At 44.9% G+C, this 15,489-nt stretch overlaps 4 non-coding genes across 4 annotated transcripts; 1 reads left to right on the top strand and 3 right to left on the bottom strand.

Annotated features, from left to right (window-relative positions):
- Positions 1 to 5,704: 5,704 nt before the first annotated feature.
- Positions 5,705 to 5,777, bottom strand: Trnav-cac. Its single transcript has one exon. It is a non-coding gene; the product is annotated as a tRNA-Val (tRNA).
- A 584-nt stretch (positions 5,778 to 6,361) lies between these two features.
- Positions 6,362 to 6,434, bottom strand: Trnar-acg. Its single transcript has one exon. It is a non-coding gene; the product is annotated as a tRNA-Arg (tRNA).
- A 2,970-nt stretch (positions 6,435 to 9,404) lies between these two features.
- Positions 9,405 to 9,478, top strand: Trnat-agu. Its single transcript has one exon. It is a non-coding gene; the product is annotated as a tRNA-Thr (tRNA).
- A 3,430-nt stretch (positions 9,479 to 12,908) lies between these two features.
- On the bottom strand, positions 12,909 to 12,991 carry Trnal-cag. Its single transcript has one exon. It is a non-coding gene; the product is annotated as a tRNA-Leu (tRNA).
- Between the last annotated feature and the right edge of the window lie 2,498 nt (positions 12,992 to 15,489).

Raw genomic sequence — 15,489 nt, 5'->3', positions numbered from 1 at the left:
GAGAGAGAAAGGAAGGAAGGAAGGAAGGAAGGAAGGAAGAAAGAAAGAAAGAAAGAAAGAAAGAAAGAAAGAAAGAAAGAAAGAAAGAAAGAAGGAAAGAAAAAGAAAGAAAATCCCACTTCCCTCATTTCAATTCAGCTTCTGAAATACACTCACTGGTATCCTCCCGCCACACCCCTTAAAAAAAAAAGTGCCTTTATGTACTAACAATGTAATTTCAAAAAGAAATAAAATTCCACAATTGGAGAAGAAAAAGATTGATTTTTAAAATAGTGATTTTAACAGCAGGGTCCCTAGCAGCGCGTGCCATTTTACTTGGCATCCGAGCGTCCTTCTCCTCCTGGGGCTGAAGTGTGGAAGTGTCGTGAGTTTTCAAAGCAGGATTGTTCCAGCGGTTGCCAGCATCAGCTTCCTGGTCTCTTTCTGGGTAGCTCTTCCGTCTTTTCAGGGACCTATAGTGGCCTGTGGCTCAGACCCCTCCCCTGCGTCCTTTTGCTTTTCTCTTAGGATGGAGGGAGCGGTAGGTGGTGAGGCGCGCAACTTGCCAGTCATGGATGCCTTCTTTCTCACACCACTCCTGGGAATTCTTCAACAAGACACGAAAGACATGAACCACCAAGCAATCAGGACGTGTAACACTTAAAAATAAAATTATACTAAAGCTCGTGACTCGTGGATGGCAAGTAAAATACAAAGAAAAGACGATGCTTGGCCTCCCAGTCCTCTCAGATATGAGCAAGCGGCCACTGTCAAGACTGTGAGCTCGGCCCACCACCAGGCCTTCACCCCGATGCTCTAGGCCCCCAAAGTAAGAGTCAAATAAATCCTCCTTAAGTTGCTGCTACTCAGGTATGTGGTTACTGTAATAAGTAAAGTAGCTAGTAATTCATAAGCTAACATTTTCTGGAGATGTTTTTTAAAATTAGATTCAGTTTGTCAATTTATATCCTTTTTTATTAAAGGGTTTTTTTAGTGAGGTATTTTTTTATTTTTTATTGTTAATAAATTTTCTATTCATTTTACATACCAACCACAGATCCCCTTCTCCTCCTTCCTCCCGCACCCCCAACCTTCCCTCCCAACCCACCCTCAATTCCCACCTCCTCCAAGGCAAGGTCTCCCATGGGAAGTCAACAGAACCTGGTACGTTCAGTTGAGGAAGGTCTAAGTCCCTCCCCCTGCACCAAGACTGTGTAAGGCGTCCCACCATAGGCAGTGGGCTCCAAAAAGCCCACTCATGCACCAGGGATGGATCCTGACCCCACTGCCGGGGGCCCCTTAAGCAGATCAAGCTACACAACTTATGCAGAGGGCCGAGTCCAGCACCATGGGGGCTCCACAGCTATTGGTCCACAGTTCATGAGTTCCTATTAGTTTGGTATGGTTGTCTCTGTACGTTTGCCCATCATGATCTTGATGTCCCTTGCTCATAGAATCCCTCTTCTCTGTCATCGACTGGGCTCCTGGAGCTTGGCCTGGCACCCGGCAGTGGATCTCTGCATCTGCTTCCATCAGTCACTGGATGAAGGCTCTATGATGACAGTTAGGGTATTCACCAATTTGATTACCGGAGTAGGCCAGTTCAGGCACCCTCTCAACTATTGCCAGTAGTCTAAGGTGGGGTCATCCTTGTGGATTCCTGGAAACTTCCCTAGCACCATGTTTCTCCCTATTCCCATGATGTCTTCATTTATCATGGTCTCTCTTTCCTTGCTCTCCCACTCTGTCCCTGTTCCAGCTCAAACCTCCCATTCCCCTGTTCTCATCCCCTACCCCCTAACCTCCATTGCCCTCCTCACCCCCAGTTTGCTCATGGAGATCTCATCTATTTCCCCTTCCCAGGGCGATACATGCATCCCTCTTAGGGTCCTCCTTACTAGCTAGCCTCCCTGGAGCTGTGGGTTGCAGTCTGGGTTATCCTTTGCTTTACATTTAGTATCCACTTATGAGTGAGTACATACCAAGTTTGTCCTTCTGAGTCTGGGTTACCTCACTCAGGATGATATTTTTCTAGTTCCATCCATTTGCCTTCAAATTTCATTATGTCATTGTTTTTCTCTGCTGAGTAGTACTACATTGTGTATATGTACCACATTTTCTTTATCCATTCTTTGGTTGAGGGGCATCTAGGTTGTTTCCAGGTTCTGGCTATTATGAGCAATGCTGCTATGAACATAGTTGAGCAAGTGCCCTTGTGCTATGATTGAGCATTCCTTGGGTATATGCCTAATAGTTGTATAGCTGGGTCTTGAAGTAGATTGATTCCCAATTTTCTGAGAAACCACCATACTGATTTCCAAAGTGGTGTCAATTTATATTCTTTATTTTTATCATTGATTATAGCAAACCTGAATCCATTTTGATCATATATAAGGTTGAAGCAATTATCAAAATTGTGTTAGAACTAAACTATTGGGCAAACATATTTGTGACATATAACTAACAAAGGTTTAGATCCAGAATATATAAAAACTTCTGTAGATCCATGAAAAAGGCACAAAATGTAAATTTAGAAAAAAGAATCTGCCGGGCGGTGGTGGCACACGCCTTTAATCCCAGCACTCGGGAGGCAGAGCCAGGCGGATCGCTGTGAGTTCGAGGCCAGCCTGGGCTACCAAGTGAGCTCCAGGAAAGGTGCAAAACTACGCAGAGAAACCCTGTCTCGAAAAACCAAAAAGAAAAAAAAAAAAAATGGTGTAAAGTCTTAGGACTAAAACAATTCTTTCTCTTTCTTTCTTTTTTTTTTTTTTTTTAAGAGAGATTAGAGCAAACTGAAGACAGGTCATCAGCACACAAACTCTAACTAGTTGTACTGAAAACACTTTTAACTCCAAGCCTTAAAATACCCTGTGGAGTGTGCTCACCTCATTCATACAGTCAAGGAGCTCCGTGGACACTGAACTTCTCCAGGGAACAGTTCTCCCCTGGAGCGGAACAGCACAGGGGAGTGCAGGCAGGGCTGGGCCGGGCCTTGGAGCGCTGCTCCGTGGGAGGAGCTGCTTCACCTTCTCCTCAGTTTCAGCAAGGATCTGGATCTTTTGTCCAGGGTCCCCCAAACTCCCCTAAGGTCTCCGTGTTCAAGTGTTCAACCGTTAGAGCTTGGTTTTGGCAGCTCCCTGCCTGAAGTTGCTTATTGGCTGTTGTTTGCCTAGGTCCCGAGGCTGTGAGCAGAGAGCAGCCTCTGTTGGGAAGATGGGAGTTAAGTACACATTTATTTTTACTGTGACTTGTTCAGGACCACATTTTACAAAATGCCTTGTTTCCTTTACTATTGTTTTGGAAAGGAAAGTTTATTAAAATTGTTTTAGTTTGAATGTAGAATAGTTCTATTAAGTACGGCTTTATTTTGGGAAACTCTTGAGTTTTGATTCAAATGTTTGCCAATACCTTCCAGAGTAAGGTGATATTCAGAGACAGTTGTTGAGATGGATGGCTTACGGACATTTCTGGGGTATTCACATTTGAAGATTCCTTATTAATGAATGTCTTTGATTTAAATCTGAGCAAACACTGCAACATTATTCTTTGTACATTTTCATTATATAGTGTTAACAAGCTTAGATGCAAACAAATAAAATACTTAAGCTATTTGTTTACCTTGAAAAAAAAAAGATAAATGCTTCAAGAACATTTGAATCACTCACTTACATGCACTTGTAAAGAACTGGGCTTTTTAAACTTCTTTGTTTTGTTTTGTTTTGTTTTGTTTTGTTTTTTTCAGACATGGTAGTCCTGGCTGTCCTGGATCTCGAACTGTAGACCAGCCTGGCTTCAAACTCATAGAAATCCACCTGCCTCCACCTGCCTCTGCTAGGATTAAAGGCGTGTGCCACCACCACCTAGCTCCACTTTAATTTAATCTCTCTCCTCTCCTCCTCCCCTGCTTTCATCAAAGCCAAGGTCAGACTTGTGCTAGGCAAGAGATACATTCCCACTCAAATTGCTAATTCCACATTATTTTATAATATAGAACAGCATCCCCCCCCACACACACACACTAGTTACAAGGAAGAAGGAATAAGAATATTAGCTTTATCCTTCTTTTGAAATAGTGTCTCATTCAGTAGCCCAGGCTAGCCTCAAAGGTGATCCTCCTGCCTCAGCTTTTCCAGTGTGGGGATTAAGAGCATAAACTACCACAGTCCATTGGATAGACTTTTTAATCTAAGAAAATTTGCATTTTTTCATCTGGGGAAAAAAAAGACGTGAAGTTTACATTAACTGGCAGAAATAGCTTTAGCCAAGTGTAATAAAAAGAAATAGTGTTTTCTTCTACAATAAACACATGTAAATGACAAATGAGGACGTGAGCTGTGCTACAATTTTTTTTAAAGAAATGTGACTTCCGTTCTTGGACAAGTGGAAATGTAATGAGTTGAATTGTGCTCCCCCATACACCGATATGCTACAATCCTAACCCAAAGCATCCCAGAATGTGACTGTGGGTGTCCGTCCTCAGTTCGGATATGGGTTTTTAAATCGATAAAGATGGTAAAATGTGGTCACTCGGTGGTCCCTCATCTAATCTTAGCTGTGTACTCATAGGAAGAGATTTGAATTCAGAAAACATAGACTGAGAGATGATTTTGTGAGGACATGGTGAAAAAGTGCCTGTCCACACAAATAAGTCTCAGAAGAGGTGAAGCCTGCTGACACCTAGTCCGTGGATTTTTGCCCCCAGAACTGAGAGACCCGTTTCTCTTGTTAGAGGCACCAGTTTGGTGGAATGTTGCTATGGCAGCCTTAGGACTACTAAAGGAGGCAACAGTGAGAGTTAATGGCATGTCTCGGATTAGGCTCATTTTGAGGTTTTGTCCAGTTTTTATTTTGTTTTCCCACAGCAAGTCTGGCTGAGGTGCCCAAGGACTAAACCCCGTCCTCTCCAACACTCATTCCCACCAAATCTCCAGCAAACGCATGTAACACCATTTTCGCTGCATCTTTTTGCTTCCCTGAGGGTCGCTGAACTGGATTTCTGGGAGTTCTCGTTAGTTCTTAGTCTCTCTCCATCCCTGGGATCTCTGCACCCTCGCGCGGTTCATTGATCTATTTCTTAACTTGGGGATCTGCCTTTACTTTTGGTTTGTTTTCGACAGTCTCACTCTGTAGCCCAGGGTTGCCTTGCACTCACAGCAATCCTCCTGCCTCGATCTTCCAGGTGTCCGCGGTTACTGGTGTGAGCCTTCACGCCCAGCGGCCTGTCTTTTTGGCTAGGTGGGAGGGACGACAGGTAGGGAGACTGGGTCCTTCGGTCCCCTCGGAACCGAAGCGGCAGGGGTGGGCGCGGCAGCGCCTAGGGCATCCCGCCAAACGCCCCTCGGCTCGCGCTTCCCTGTCCTCCCGGGCCGATGCCGGGCCTGCGACGGCCTTTGCCCCGTTCTGCCTTCGCGAGAGCACTTGAGGGAACGCCGAGGCTTCTTTGACTGTCCTCGCGGAGGTCCGCCCGCGGAGGCTGTCACGCGCTTACCTGAGTCGGAGGAGGGGGCGATCTGACCGGAAGGAGCCGCGAATGCGCTTCCGCCTGTAGTGTGGACACGGAGACGGGGTCCCCACGCATTGACAGGGGTATAGGCTTGGGTGTGGGGAATAGGACCGGGTGCCCGTTGCAGTAGCTTCAAGCTGCTCACTGCGGGGAAAGGAGAGTATAACCGAGGAAAATGATTTGGAATCAGATCCATTCTGGTATTTAAAAAGGAGAGCTGTGTGTTTCCGCCCGGTTTCGAACCGGGGACCTTTCGCGTGTGAGGCGAACGTGATAACCACTACACTACGGAAACTAGGTGGGTGCTGGCTCTCGCCTGGAGGTGTTGTCTCGGTGGGATTCGCCTCTGCGGCTGTGTCTGATGGTGATTCGTGAAGGTGTCCCGCGTGTTTAAACCCGAGAAACCGGGAGAAACACAAAGATCGCGTCTCGTTACCCGGACCTGAAACCAAATTCTATTCTACAAACGACTGAATAGGAAAGAAACAGAAGCTTCAATAATCTCTTCAAATTACCCTTGTTATTAAAATTAAATGCTCTGAACAGGTTTTAATGGCTTAAGAGGTTGCTTAAAAAACTATGCTACAGCCAAAATGGACTAACGAGGCAGCCCGGCCAGGAGATCACCGCATGGTCGGACGCGGAATTTGGTCTACAAAGAAACGATGAGCTGTAAGGGACGTTGTGGGAGGAGGCTTGCTGCGAATCCCAACAGACTGGGTTACAGGGTGAAAGAAACTCCAAAAGAAAAACAATGAAAAATGATGAGCTCGGTGTGATCTTCTTGTTTCCAATTTTGTTTTGTTACAGACAATCTCAGACGTGTATGGATTTTCTTCATTAAATTTCCAAGAGGCCAAGAAAAAACACAGCGCGTTCCGAGCCAGCCAGGAGTCGAACCTGGAATCTTCTGATCCGTAGTCAGACGCGTTATCCATTGCGCCACTGGCCCTGCACACGTAGGCTCTTGGGTGGGGCAGAGAACTAGTTACGCGGTTCTCCATGCTTGCTGTTGCCCGGCCTTCCTGGTTTAGGTTTGGTTTAGGAGAGACCATTATCTTTACTCCCTCCTAGGTTCGTTTCTGACCCACCTACCCATCCCACCCTCCTACCCCCAGAAAAAAGGTAGTGAGAGGTGTCCCCGTGTCGCTTTTCTATTCACACTCCCATTCATTCAACCAACAAAAATAGCGAAGAAAACGGATCCTCCCGGGCCCTCTAAAAAATAACAGGACAGTTCTGACACAGACACTAAAGCTCTAAATAAAACTGTGATGGATATGGAGGAGAAATAATACAAGGGAGGAAAATGGAACATGTCATAGTGTGCCCTGATGCCCCCGACCCCAAATATTTACCAAACAAAATGGCAATAGGCACGGCCCAGTATGACGCCTTTCTAGGGACTGTCAATTCTGTTACACATTTGGATAGCATCTAAGCAAGGATTATTTTCATATGTGTGTTTCAGTCTTTCTATGTGTTTGAAAAGGCATCTCTGTTCATGCACTGTAAATAAATCAAGGGCTGTTAAACAGAATTGAACTGCTTAATGTTGAGACTATACATGTTGAGAGCAGAAAACTATTTAGGTTTGGTCATACAGTGTCAACAACTCCTAACATAAGCTCAGGCGACTGTTTTTAGACCTAAAGTATTAAGGGAATCCTACTTAACGCTTTCTTCTAAAAAAAAAACAAAAAACATGGCTCTTTCTCATCAGGTTTTGTACACAGACCCCTAAGGTAATTTGCTTTTTTTCCACTCCATCTCAGAATGATGCTATTATATATAAAGGGAAAAAAGATTTCGAAAAGAAACCAATTATGTTGAAGTATGTCACCAACACAAAGTCACAGGAGCACACGGTCACACTTCCAGCATTGAGGAGGCGGAGGTAGGAGGGTCAGGGTTAATTAAGGTCGTCTTTTGATCCTGCCTTAGCAAGCAAGCTCCAACCATTTTCCTACCGGAGACTCTGTCTCCAACCAACTAACCAACCAACCAACCAAAGTATATACGTTTGTGCGCTTGGATTTTCAGTAATGAAGCAAAGTCCTGTGCCTCCAGGTCCTGTTTAATCCCAGCACACACAGGGATGGGGCTAGATCCTAGGGCATCTCTGAAAGCTATCAAGTGTGTCCAGATGGCTGGACGCTCTGTCCACATGCCCTGTCCTTTTGTTTTTAATCTATAAAAACTCACTTCATTTTGCAAATGTCAAGGCCTTTCCTGGCTGTCTCAATTTATGGAACCATGTCCACAGCAAGGTATTGGGCGAATTTTATTTGCGTCTAATGTGTGTGTGTGTGTGTGTGTGTGTGAGAGAGAGAGAGAGGGGGGGGGGAGAGAGAGAGAGAGAGAGAGAGAGAGAGAGAGAGAGAGAGAGAGAGAGAGAGAGAGATCCAGCTTTCAATCAGTGACTGTGTTAGGCAGAGAAAGCAAATGCAGAAGAATACATTGTCATGCCTTACATGACTGACGGGATTAAAACTTCTGCAGCCTGTCTGCTGAGTAGCCTGGGCTCTAAGTGAACCCACCATGTCCAGCCACATCAGTGTTTAAGTACATACTGGGCATTGCAGCTTGTCCAAGCTGACACTGATGAACTCGTACCCTCTGTGTCTCAATGGACTGTCCTCTGGTTTTGCTCCAAAGCATAAGGAAAACTGCTGTCTGCCTCTTCTTTTCTTCAATGTGAGCAGCATGCGACACAGAGCTCTGTCCTGTCTCCACTCTCAGATGTGAAGGAAACAGATGCTTATTTCTTCAAGTCCATAGATCATAGAGTTCGTAGTTCAAGAATCTTCTAATGAAAGCAAGAGCCCTAGTACTCACCGACCTTCACTGCCCCCACCTTTGCCATCCAAAGGCTGGCTGTTTTACAGTGTGACAAATCCTTCAACTATCAAGTTTAGAACTATTGAAATGTTGGATTTAGCATCACCTCTGGGACAACAGGTCTTATGAAACCCAACCAACTGTAGCTGCAGGTTTCATTTGTGAAGTTACTTTCACAACCATGACAACAGTTTGTAAACTGTCCGTTTTCTGTTGTTTGAATTACGCTTCAAAGATGGGTTTATTCGAACAGAGAACTGAGCAGGTTGGAAGCGGGCACAAATACACAGCTCTGGGGACAATACAGAAATGTTGCAAATGCTCTTTCTTCGACCTTTTATGAAATCAGACCCTTTGGACAAAAATAAGGCTTTCCCTCCAGAGCTGTTGAACACGGGCCTCTCCTTTATGCTTTTTCCAAAAATGGGCTGCTGATATCAAGTCTTAAAATTTTAAGACTTGTGTCTGGAATTCTTTTCGTCAATTTTAGAACCAAGAAGGAGGTAGGTGAAACCTAATTTACAGAGGAGCGCGGGAAGGTGGGGGCACTTAAAGAGTGATCAAAATCTTAAATTTGAATTTAACTTATAAATCATAAAATAAAAAAAGCTTGCTTGCTTCATGGACCGTTGGGGGTTGGAAGCATAAGTGTAACACACACACACACACACACACACACACACACACACACACACACACGTACGTACGTACGTACGTACTACGTATACTACGTACGTTTTGAGCGCCCCGCCTACTCGCTTTTCCTTAGTGCCTCGGTGGTACTTTTAGGTGGTACTTTTATCAGCGTGCTGATGAGCTGCAGAGGATTTGCCCGCCCTTCGAGATAGCTTCCTTCTTGCGCATGCAGCCCGCACCCGTACTTCTCCCAACCCACCCGTACCAGGACTCAATCTTCTCGCAGCTGAGCAGTTTCTTAGGTCTTTGACGTGTAGTCGAGACCATTCTTAAGATTTGAGGAACTGCCTGGGCCATCTTCAATAAAAAAAAAGCTGGTGAAAACGTACAACAAAAGCAAGGTTCGTTCCTTTTCTTTGTTGATTTGAAGGCCAAAACGCGTGCGGGCTCCGTGGCTTAGCTGGTTAAAGCGCCTGTCTAGTAAACAGGAGATCCTGGGTTCGAATCCCAGCGGGGCCTTTTTGTGGTTTTCCCGGTGTTCGGTGATTCTCTGGGTCTGCTCAAATGTAACATCAAAGTCATCTTCATGCACTGCACGCACTTCACAGCAGTATTTATGCAGATTGGGAAGTGATTCTAATTTACAGAAAAAAAATTTAATAACAAAAGCTAAGGTTATTTCTTTAAAGACAAATTTATGCATTTCTTAGTGGTGTCGTCGTGCCCCCAACTCCCCAAGCAAGCACAAAAAATTACCAGAGAAAGCAGACAGAAAACAAGAACTACAGGACCTCTGGCTATTCTATTTTCTTTCTACGGAGTCTTGAATGGGTGTACCCTCATAGTCTCCCCGAAATGTTTTTTTTTTTTTTTTAATTTGTTTATTTATTTTTTTTAAACCGGTTTTGAAATGATTGATAAATCAATCTGTTGTGGAAAACCCCACAGCACCTCTGACAACCATATAAATAAGCCATGATTCATTTCAAATCTGTATTGTGACCAGAGCTTATGGGAAAGGAACATCTGAAACCCTGTCCAGGAAAACATCTCTATGGTCACTTGTCAACAGAGTGAGTGACACTCTGAAACATGGAGACATGAGGAAGATGTAGGAGTGGGGAGCCTTCCCCCAAATTTTGCAGCATGAAGAAATTGAGAAGTCTGAAAAAAGAAAGAAAAAAATGTACTTTTACTCTTAGCTGAGTGTCCTCACCAAGACCAGGGAAAGAGGAGTTCACTGAGTGCTGCCAGCCCCTTACTCACGCCCCAAGATCCAGCTCCCAGCATTTGGCACAGAAATTCCATATGCTTGGCTTTGTTGGTTTTGTGGGAACAGAGCATCCTGACGCTCTGGGGGACAGCTGAGGAGGCAGTGACACTTCCTGACCCCCGCGGTGTTATAAGCAGCAATGGCTGTGAGAAGGCAAATTCTCTGATTTGTCAGATTGTTCTCTCTGCCCACAAACTCCTCTTCTCCATCCTCAGAGTAAAGGCTACCTACCCTCCAGTTACAACATAGTGCTGTCAGCTCCTCTCACCGAACCTGCCTCATCTGCCCCAGGCAGACTGCACAGACAGCATTCAGGTACCCCAGGCTGAGTGCGGCGAAACTGAGCACTTGGGTACCATTTTTATACAGCAGGTCTAATACAAAGCTCAGAGGTGTGAGATGTTAAGGTCACCAAGTGTCCTTCCAGGGGCTGCCCCACTTGGCCAGCTCATCCAAACAGCCTGCCTTTACTAAGACTACATTTGGCTTTTTTTTTCCCCCTCACTAATTGCCAATAGAACTAACTGCCTGCCAGTTCTGATCTTAAAGCTTTACCTAGTTACTGATGCCAGGAGCTCATCACAGCAGGGTGAGTTCCTACCAACACTTGATATAAGCACAGCTCTTGCTCCAAAGGAAGTACATGGCCTTGGAGCATGGACTCAGGTTTCCCTGAACTTTGTAAAAGTGGACATGAACATTTTATAGTCACAGGACAGTGGTAGCAAAAGTCATTAACCAATGTCCTTACCACAGATGCCTTAGTGGTAGTGGTGGGGGATCTCTGCCATAGATTTCAAATATCATCTGATGTCATTCTTAGCTTTGGGGTTGATGAAAGCTAATGCTTTCCTAATTTAATGCATTCACTGGTCAGTACAGAAAGTGGTTGATAAATGGTTATTAAGGGTACTAAAGATAGCCCAAGTTCGTCTTGTTACTTGATCTTTAACATGCCAACTTCCCAAACCACAGAGGACTAATCACAATCTTCAACACAAGCATGTGACCTTTTTTGAGTGAATTTCAGTTCGCACACTGCCAATGAACTTTCTGTCTGTCGTAACAATGTATATGGATTTCTCTGTCCTAAGAGAACTGCCAGCATTTTCTCTATTCTCAGATTTACCAAAAGCTACCCTGGCTTGTTCGGTGTATATCATGTTTTACATTTTAGTCTTTGTGATAATTAGTTTTTGCCAATTTGACAGACACTAGGAACCTCAACTGAAGAATTGCCTCCAGCAGACTAGCTTGTGGGCATGATTAATTAATGATGATGTGGGAGTTCCTGTCATACTGTGGGCAGTGCCACCCCTGGCTAGACGTTTTGGGGACCAAGGCAGTAAGCATCACTCCCCATGGTCTCTGCTTCAGTTTCTGTCTCCAGCAGAAAGCCGGCACTGACTTCCCTTGATGATAAATTGTATGTAATCAGTAAACTGAAATAAACCCTTTCCTTCCCAGGTTGGTATGGGTCAGCATTTTATCGGAGCAACAGAAAGCTAACTAGAACAGTCTTTATTTCCGAATATCCCAAATAGAATTCTTTTCTTAGAGGTTCTTTTCAATATTTTGTTTAACTTTGACTGGTGGTGGTATCTAGTAACAACCGGATTGCCTCAGCCTCCTGAGTGATATAGGTACAAGGTCTTCTGTATCTCAGACTGGCTGAGGATGACCTAGAACCCCTGATCTTCCTGCCTTCACCTCTGGGGAACTTACAGGTGTACACCACCATGCCCAGTTCCTGTCTTTGTACCAATTTATTACAAATTTGTTTGCTCCTCGGGGCTGTGGCTGAACATGTCCTGTTCACTTGCATCTGTAGAGACCAGCTCATGCCTGACCATCAACCATGTGATGGTTAATTTTAAATGCCAGTTGGAGCAGCCATGGGGTCTCCAGTGTTCTGGGAGTTCCATAACTGAACTCAGTAGATTGTCCTCCCTAGTGTGGTTGGACTTCATTCAGCCTTAGGCTGGGTGAGGGAATGGTGAGGTGTGGTGAGGGTGGGGAGCTACATGATCCAACTGACTACAGCCCCTGCTCTCTAGATTTTCAGTCCTTCATACCTGGACTGAACCATGACACCTGCCCTCCTAGTTTCTAGATTACAAACAGCAGATCATGATACTTCTCAGCCTCAATAGCTGTGAGCCATGCCTTTATGATAAATCTCTGTGTATTTGCCTTTCTCTATCTGTCTTCTTGTATCCCATTAGATGCTGATAGGTAAATAGATTATAGGTAGGTAGATAGATGGATGGATGGACGGGCAGACGGACGGACGGACGGACGGACACATACATACCAGTTCTGTATCTTCGGAGGATCTTACCTTAGTATAAGTGTATATGTAAGTATTACAAATACAAAACCAGAAACCTCACCCTCCCCAAAAAAATTAGACCAGTGAGACGACTTAGGCAGTAAGAGTGCAGACATCAGTGATGATAACGAGTCATGAATTAAGAATTAACATTCATTTAACTTTTCTTGTGAATAGAGACATAGAAAATACTAAAATATCTAGTTTTCAAGCTATCTTGTAAGTGCACCGTGCTTCTACTGTAAAGATAGACTAAGAAAGAAAAATAAAATGTTTACTAAAGAAGGAAAGGAAACAGTACCAGAGTGAATGAACTATGAAGAAATTTGTAAAAGATATCAAGTTGTCAGGAGTGGGATTCGAACCCACGCCTCCAGGGGAGACTGCGACCTGAACGCAGCGCCTTAGACCGCTCGGCCATCCTGACCCACTTGCAAGCGCTGTTCAGCTTATGGCTCTATCTTTTCAAAAATGGTATTTGTCACTCGGCCTTTCTGCACTCGAGGTTTGAGAATGTTTCAGGTCTGAACTGTATTCGCTGTGGCTAAGTGAACTACCTCCGGCAGCTACAAAGATTAGCAGGTCGGAACCCTCGGTCGTCTGGCCGGTGCGGAGCGCGGGCCGGGCTGCCACCTGGCCTGCCCCGGGTCCTCCGCGGGAAGCCGGACGGTGCGTGATACTCCCGGCCCGGGGCTTCTGCACACTTGCTCCTCCGGACCCTCGGGCAGGCGATCGCCCCGCAGGCACACCCGGAGGCTGAGAGTCCGACCTGTGCACCGCTGCGTGCACTGGCTAAAGGCAAAAGCTCCTCCGAGACAAAAACCGAAAACCAGAAATCGTTTCTCTCCTAAACCCACGCGATGCACCTTACAGCAATCCTCGACAACAACGGATTTTCCAAACGCAACTCAAGACGGGGGGCGACCTATTCCTAGACTGTCAGTCTCTGCCGTGGGGACGACGTCCCGGGAATCTCACTGGAAGTTGAAGGAACCGGAGCTCTGCTTTCAGACAACTTTAGATGCAGTCAGCTAACTGCCCCAAGGACCGCGGACAAGTCGTTCTGCTCTGTGGGCTTTAGAAACTGTTCCATCCCACTCCACCGCCACCCTTGGTTTTAGTTTTTGAGATTTAAGAGTCTCATTATGTAGCCCAAACCGGCCTCAGCTTCCGGAGTGCTGGGCTCACAGGCTTGAATCATCGTGTCTAGTCTAGAAATTCCTTTTTTCTTTCTTCTTTCTTTCCTTATTGTGGGACAGCTTCTAGTGTTTAAATTCCATCGACAAAACACTGTTTAATCCCTTACACTGTTAGTAAAATGTCCAGCTCTCCATATCCAGGTAGATACAGGCGCTCAGCCCTACCCAGACCTACTGAATCTGAAATTTTGCTGTTTAGAATATGGTTAGTAACAATGTGTCACATACTTGACAACTGCTGAGAAATTTTACAGAAGTATGTGAGGCAACAGGTATGGTTTGCAACTTCACTCAGCTTTTTCACAATGTTCCGCATGTCAGAACATTTTGTACACCATAAATACATATACTCCTGACTTGTGGGTTTCAAACAAGTTTAGGGGATAACGCTCCACATTATGTGGCTAACAGGCCCTCCACATGATTGTGAGAACCATGGCTTAAATTAAATATAGTATTTCTGGAATTCTTAGAGAAACTCCCCCAGCATTAGCAGAAATTAAGGAAAGCTCGTAGGTGATACATTTGGCAACCCTTTAAGATAACAATTTCCCCCTGACTAATTAATTAAATCAGAATGTCTGGGAGTGCCACCTGATCAGAGGATTTTTAAATTTAGTATTACTGTTGTTGACAGAAACGCTCTATGTCACCCTGGCTGATGACTGGGTCTTTAAGGGGCCATCATTCCCTGAAGGGACTCCGGATGCATCCAGATTTGAGAGCAGGGTTCCAGGGCTAAGTTCTAGAGAAAGCCTGAATCTTTTAAGGATGAGAGTGTAGGCACATTTATAACAATGTTCAAGGTAGTATGGAACAGGATTCTGGTCCAAATTATGCTTTTGTTTTGTTTTGTTTTGAGATGAGGTCTCGTACAGCTCAGGCTGGATTTTAAACTGTAGCTCAGGATGTTGTTGAACTCTTGATTCTCCTGCCTCCACCTTCCAAGTGCTGGGTGGATGGATGGATGCTACCCTCTCAAGTACTGGGATTCCAGATGTTTGCTACCACAGCCAACTTAGCTTCGTTCTTTTTCGACGCTGTTGTTCCTGTAAAAATAAGATAGCTTTGTTGGTTATAACCCTCCTCGACAGTTAGTCAGGGTGTGACATACAGAGGCTGGAACGGGAGCATCAAGGATCAGCACACGGTGCTCCCTAAGTGTCTTATGACTGTTTAGTACACCCACAGACCACTTTCCTTAAAACAATGAGGCAAAGGGAAGCAGACAGAGCTGATTAAAATCTGAGAGATCTTGTCTCTACCCGCCCCCCCCCACCCCTTTTTTGATAGGGCCTTAAAACTTACCGTGTAGCTCAAGTTGTCATTGAATCTGCCGACCTCCTAACTCAGTCTCCAGAGTGCTGATATTACAAGCATGTTCCACCATGCCCAGTTCTGAGACCCCTTGTCTTTCTAATCTCAGAGACACAGTTCCATATATTCTGTGTGAGATTTTACAGATACATATTAGGATACACATCACACATTAAACACAGTAATGCAAATGTCTACTTTTCCTAGGCATTTAACATGTTAAATTACATGTAGTCATGTATTTAGCGTGTGTATGTGTGCATTTGTATGGGTAAACATGCTGTATGACAAACACGTGGATATCTGAGAAAAATTCATTCCACCGTGTGGGTCACTGGGATTGAACTCAGGTCATCAAGCTCAGCAAGCAAGTGTCTTTATCTGGTAAGTCATATCAAACCCCCGCCCC

Source organism: Peromyscus leucopus, chromosome 5 (genome assembly GCF_004664715.2).
Source record: "Peromyscus leucopus breed LL Stock chromosome 5, UCI_PerLeu_2.1, whole genome shotgun sequence".
NCBI classification, from domain to species: Eukaryota; Metazoa; Chordata; class Mammalia; order Rodentia; family Cricetidae; genus Peromyscus; species Peromyscus leucopus.
This window is presented reverse-complemented; position numbering and strand designations above follow the sequence as displayed.